General features: G+C 40.2%; 1 protein-coding gene and 2 long non-coding RNA genes across 7 annotated transcripts in view; 1 reads left to right on the forward strand and 2 right to left on the reverse strand.

The window, feature by feature from the left end:
- The window catches only part of uvssa (UV-stimulated scaffold protein A), an 82,896-nt gene that overhangs the window by 65,782 nt on the left and 10,384 nt on the right, over positions 1–6,730 (reverse strand). The window lies entirely within an intron of this gene.
- Positions 2,334–3,494, forward strand: LOC123957786. Its single transcript, XR_006821895.1, has 3 exons — positions 2,334–2,796; positions 3,273–3,296; positions 3,396–3,494. It is a non-coding gene; the product is annotated as an uncharacterized LOC123957786 (long non-coding RNA).
- LOC123957788 lies at positions 3,107–5,791 on the reverse strand. The gene is made up of 3 exons (XR_006821896.1): positions 5,477–5,791; positions 5,299–5,371; positions 3,107–4,952 (listed from the first exon to the last, which is right to left on the reverse strand). It is a non-coding gene; the product is annotated as an uncharacterized LOC123957788 (long non-coding RNA).

Below are 6,730 nucleotides of genomic sequence, written 5' to 3' on the forward strand. Positions count from 1 at the left end.
GGGGTCCCAAAACACGGTGTCCTGGATGTTAGCGGTTGCGCTAAGAGAAACAATCTGTTTGGCTTGTACTGAAGCCACATCCATAAAGCCAGTCAGTAGGGAATCTTTCTCTTTGAGTTCCTCTGAAAGTCGTCGGATGTCTTCCATAAGGTCAGCAATCTTCTTGTTCGCTTTCTTAAGGAGTGAGCAGTCCTCAAGGGGCAGAGTTATCTCGGCTTGCATAGTCACCGGAGCTTTGTTGCGATCAGTAGCGTTGATCGCGTTTTTACGGTCATCTATCTTAATATCCATGTCGGATGACTAAAATCCTTAACCCACGTAAAACTTAAATAAAGTTAAGTTAAATAAAAGAATATAAAAAATGTAACGAAAAAAGTGGATTAAAAGTGGATAAGAGTCCGGTTCAAGACGGAGCTTCCGACAGGTGGCTACAGACGCCAACGAATGCGCAGAGTGCAGATTACGTCAGCAATTACGTCAGAGATCTTGTGACAAGATTATGCAAGCGTGGGTTGTGACATTCATGATACTCAGTTATACCTATCGATCAAGCCAGATGAAACTAATCAGTTAGCTAAACTTCAAATATGTCTTCAGGATATTAAAACCTGGATGACCTGTAATTTTCTAATGTTAAACTCAGATAAAACTGAAGTTATTGTTCTGGGGCCCAAGCACCTCCGTGACGCATTATCTAAAGATATAGTTTCCCCTGATGGCATCGCCCTGGCCTCCAGCACCACTGTGAGGAATCTTGGAGTTATCTTTGATCAGGACATGTTGTTTAAGTCTCACATTAAGCAAATTTCAAGGACCGCCTTTTTTCACCTACGTAATATTGCGAAAATCAGGAATATACTATCTAAAAATGATGCAGAAAAACTAGTCCATGCATTTGTTACTTCTAGGCTGGATTATTGCAATTCCCTATTATCAGGCTGCTGGAAAATGTCCATTAAGACTCTTCAGCTGATCCAGAATGCTGCAGCACGTGGTCTGACAGGAACCAGGAAAAGAGATCATATTTCTCCTCTCTTAGCTTCTCTGCATTGGCTTCCAGTAAAATCCAGAATAGAATTTAAAATCATTCTTCTTACCTACAAAGCTCTTAATGGTCAGGCACCATCTTATCTTAAAGAGCTCATAGTACCTTACTACCCCACCAGAGCACTGCGCTCCCAGAATGCAGGGTTACTTGTGGTTCCTAGAGTCTCCAAAAGTAGACTAGGAGCCAGAGCGTTCAGCTATCAAGCTCCTCTCCTGTGGAACCAGGTTCCAGTTTGGGTTCAGGAGGCAGACACCATCTCCACATTTAAGAGTAGGCTTAAGACTTTCCTCTTTGATAAAGCTTATAGTTAGGGCTGGCTCAGGTGAGTCTTGAACCATCCCTTAGTTATGCTGCTATAGGCCTACACTGCCGGGGGACTTCCCATGATGCACTGAATTCCTCTCTCCTCTACTTTCTCTCCCTCTCTACGCAACCTCATCCCATTAATGCATGTTACTAACTCAACTTCTCCCCTTTCCGGTAGTCTTGTGCTTTCTCGTCCCTCTCCTCCTATCACTTCCTGCATGTGTTTCTTGCTCTTGGTGGGAATTGTTGGGCTTCTGTAAATAACATCACAGAGTATGGTCTAGACCTGCTCTTTTATGAAAAGCGCTGTGAGATAACTGTTGTTGTGATTTGGTGCTATATAAAGAAAATTGAATTGAATTAATGTCACATACAGGATATAAGAATAATTCCACACATCCCCAGCATAAAAATATAAATTCATAATGAAAAGCATTCTCAATATCCTCAGATTCATATTGAAATTACTTAAAACACAGTAGGCATATAGTCCTACAAGACACACAAATTGTATTAGTGTAGGCCTATAAATCAACTCCACCGTTATAATGATCATTTTCTGATAATCATCCTGTAGCTTAGCTATTAATAGCTTTTCTCTTTATCTCACCATTGTAATAAATTAAATACATTTTGGCACTACAGTGAACATTGCACTTTTCATATAAAGCAGGTTTACACCGTAGCCAAATCTTTGTAATATTATTTATAGAGACCACCATTAAGGACTTGCCATTAAAGTGTTTGAACCGGAACTACATTTGACCAGAGCACACAGAGCAGGCACTACATAAAAAGACCCTGCGCGCGGTGCAGCTCAGGTGCACGCTGGCAGTGCGCGAGAGCGGCCAGAAATCTGGAAACAGAACTGCGACGTTGGACTGTTAGACTCGTCGGACTCGTTAACCAAAACCAGGACGGGCCGGCTTCAGAGTGACAACAAGCAGACATTTTTGAGGTAAATGTCTTAGCGCACAGCTGCAACAGAAACAGACTATTAACGTTGAGTTACTTGCTTGTCAGGGGAAATCTTTCGTTGGTATTTTCAAATGTTGTGCCGTGTTTTGTAACGTTGATGCAAACGTTAAAGGTACTCTAACGTTAAGTTAATAGTCTGTTGATATGATTAGGCATATTTGTTGCCGCACAATCCATTAAGTGTAACATTAAGTTAGTGTAACGGGGGTTATTCAGTTCTGTAATACTCTCTTTTAATCTCTTTTATATCGCTGATAGTGGTGACAGTCAGCAGATGGTGGTGGGCTAACGGCTGATAATGGCTAACTGTCATTAGCTAACATTAGTTGACTCCAAGAAGGGATGTTTGTTAGTTCCCATGGTAACGGGCTTTAAAGCTGCATTAGTAACGGAGTATTAAATATGAACAACATAAACTAGTAAACAAGTAAGGCATATGTACACCTTACATCTGTCAAATACAGGTAAAATTACTGACAAAACAAAATTACAAGATTTTGCATAGTAATTTAACCATTTAAAACTGAAATGATGTATTAATGTAGTCAATACGCAAGAGGCATATATTACATTAGCTAGTGTAACCTTATGTCAAACGATTCTATGCAAGTGCACTGGAATGGAAGCAAACAATACTGTAAAGTTAGGTTAATTGTTGCTTTAATTTAAGCTATTTATCATTATTTAGTAATGTTAACCTCCCTTATATCTTAGTGAATTTGTGAACTTGTATTTTTATAAACTGTTAACAATTTAACATCACTGCTTGTGTGGCTACTGTTCTTTTTATCTGGTAATTATATTATGTTTATTATAAGTTAGCAGAAATGATTAATTTATGTTTCTAATGTTTGTCATCACTAGGCTGCAGATAGGGCTATTGGCTAACATTTATCCTAGTGTTTTAATTTCATTTTTCTCTCTCTGTGTCCAACCACAGCCGTGTTTCAGACTGGCCAAAAGGGTAAGTACAGGTAGTGTGCTGATTGCCTCCTTATTTAATTGTATGAGTTATGCCTATATTTAATACATGTCTTTTCTACTTTTTTCATCTTAACATAAGCTCCTTTGGGATCCGAGAGACCACACAAATGTTGATGTGGACCAACAAATTGTCACACAGCTCTCTGTAACGTGATGGATGACTGAAGATGGCAAAAGGTAAATCTCTGCAGTGCTTAGATTTTTAGTGTACCACTGAGTTGACTGACTGACACCCTACATATCTGCCTGAGATCATACCTTTCTGTCCAATTACCTACCTGTCTTCCTACACAACTGTTTCACACACAGTAATAAATATATTTTTAAAAAAGGTATTAGGTAAAAGCTTCCAACATGTTATGTTAACTTAATGATTTTTTTTTACAAACGAGTTGATCGGGGATACACATTGTGCTGCAAGCAGTTTCATAATGCCACTTGTTTTGTCTTATAAATCCAGCGCGCCCCTTTTCTTTATAGGGTGGCTCCTGCCCCTCCATAAAAGCCCAGACTCCCTCTCAGCCAAGCTGTTGCAAGTAAACTTTAGCTTGAGCCAAGATGACAGGGGTTATAACTGCTATACCTTGCTAGTCACCATTAATAGCTTAAGCCTATGGCATTTTACACTGTCCTGTACAACATAAGCGGGTATAGTTAATAGTTGGATGTATATTGTTTTCATACTTAACCAGGTGTGGTCAGTGTTGCTTTACCTGGTCAATGCTTGTAAAATATCCACTGTATAATAACATACTAAAGCTCTCGTTAATTAAAAATATGAAACGGTATTAAATTTGGTGAAGAACACATCATGACTAATACAGGGTGGCCACGGGTCCTTAAAAAGTCTTAAATCACTTTTCCTAAAAATAAGGCCTTAAAAAGTATTAAATTGTCTTAAATTCCGAATGGATAGGTCTTAAATATGTTTGTATCACGTCACCGCGAAGATGCGGGCAATCGTTCTGCCAGCCAGGTTGAATATTTTTTTATGCAAGGTAATGTAACCTCATTTGTACATGACCTATCCCCTGACCAATCGGCTATCCTAACCTTAACCACTCGAGGTCAAAGGCCTAACCCCAACCATTCGAGCTGCTTTGTGGGCGGGTCTTGGTGTGGCCATAGTCAGTGGGATTCGTAATTTCGCCACAGGTAATATAGCAATGGTTGATAGCCACTTAGAAACATGGGGAAATGCAAGTTCAATTACAAATGGCTTGAAAAAAACGAGTATTCTTGGTTAAGGTCGGTGCCTGGAAATGTTTATGAATCGAACTGCATTATGTGTCGGAAGAATTTCAAACTTGGGACAATGGGGCTCAGAGCGGTGGAATCGCATGTACAGAGCAAAAAACACAGAGACTACGTAAAGGCACGCCAGCAGCCCGCCATTGCTAGCTTCTGCTCCAACATTTCCACCGCTAGCAATGATGTCAATGCAACAACGCTGGATGTTATGATGATCCACAGCCAACAATGTCAGCTGACCTCAGAGCTATTTGTGGCTCTACGCCAACACTCCGAGCAGAGGTGATATGGGTGCTGAGGACTGTGACAAGCCACAATTCATACAGGTCTAATGACGGGATTGAAGAAGTGTTCAAAGCAATATTTCCAGATTCCGGGCATTTACCTGTGGAAAAGACAAGACCAGATATGTGGCTAAATTTGGATTGGCGCCATATATAAAAAAAAGAGCTCATCACCGAAGTCCAAAAATGCGGTGCGTTTGTAATTATGTTCGACGAGACACTGAACCAGACAACCAAAAGCAAACAAATGGACTTTTTTTTTGTGGTTTGTCTGTCTAAACTTTTTCATTACACTGATTTTAAAAAAAAATCACGACAGGTGATGTGATTGTCCAGCAATTTGGAAATTTCTTGTCTCTGGAGGCAAAAGATGAATCATTCTCCTCCTTCCAACCCATTCTAACAAGACTGGACGTTTTCTTGCATGGGCTCCTCCATCAATCTTACCCCAAACTCTGGACTTTCTCCAGGAAACTTCTGCTCCTCTCCCATGGCCAAGCAATGGTTGAGAGGGGCTTTTCTGTAAACAAGGAGATAGAGGCTGATAACATGAAGGAGGACACAGTGGTTGCTCAGAGGATGATATGTGACTACGTCTCTGTCTGTGGGGTGATTCTCAAAGTACCTCTGACAAAGGAGCCTTTGGCAGCTGTAGCTTCAGCGAGGTCTCAGTATCGGCTACACCTGGAACAGGAAAAGAGAAAGCATGCGAGCAATGCACAAAGAGAAAAGTTGCAGAACACCACCTTGAGCAGCTCAAAAAGAAGATGATACTGATTGAGGTAGCAAACAGCCTAGAAAAAGACGCAGACAAACTGGCAGAGCAAGCTGAGGGTAAATCAGGCACACTCATGGCCCAGCTAATCACCAAGTCAAACATACTGAGAAAAAGATACAAAGAAAAAATCACAGAACTCAAAGAGGTTGAAAAAGAGCTGGAAGATAAATCAGCAGAACTCAGGCATATGCCATAATGTCTAATCATTTTCTACAGACTGCCAAGCACAGTGAATGTGTGATGAACAGCTTAAAGACAGGAACCGTCCCAGCACCAACCGTGGACTGACGGGTGAAATAATTCTAATCCTAATCATCTCTTACATTGTCATAATCACTGTCGAAAAGTGGCGCTACATTTTGTATCATACATATCGATAGGAAAGTTTTCTCTCATCCATTTTAACTTAACACTGCTATTTAGGGGAGGTGCCTGGGTAGCTCACCTGGTAGAGCACACGCCCATATACAGAGGCTAGAAGTCTAAGCTGTCCTGTCAATAAAAAATGCCTAAATATGCCAACAAACAAACAAAACACACTGCTTATTGGGATAAAAGTGTGTGCATGTGTGATTTAGAGAAGCACTCCACAACAGTGTTGGCCAGTAACGCATTACTTAGTAATATATTACTGTAATTGTATTACTTTTCACAGTAACGAGTAGTGTAACAATTTCCAAAACAGTAACTATATTACAGTTACTAATCTAAGTAACGCTGCGTTACTGCATTCCCCGAATGTGATTTAGTTTTTTGTCCAAGGTAGGCTTTCTTATATGCCTTATACAGGCATGCCTCTGTTTCAAGTGTTCATATTGTGCACATGCACATTGTTATACATTGGTAAGTACACTCTTTTGGGAAGGCTTTCTCAAGTCTTTTGTTTATTATTATATAAAAACGATTGTTTTACAAGTATATTCACAAAAGCTCAGGAGTAGACATGAACTTGTGCACAAAAATTATTTGTCACGTAGACATAACACACACACACACACACACACACACACACACACACCACGGAGCTTCTGAGAAACAGAGCATATGGCTGAAATTGACAGTCTTTTGTTTGACTTTGTGATTTTGCTCCATCTTTCTTAG

Source organism: Micropterus dolomieu, linkage group LG19 (genome assembly GCF_021292245.1).
Source record: "Micropterus dolomieu isolate WLL.071019.BEF.003 ecotype Adirondacks linkage group LG19, ASM2129224v1, whole genome shotgun sequence".
Taxonomy (NCBI): Eukaryota; Metazoa; Chordata; class Actinopteri; order Centrarchiformes; family Centrarchidae; genus Micropterus; species Micropterus dolomieu.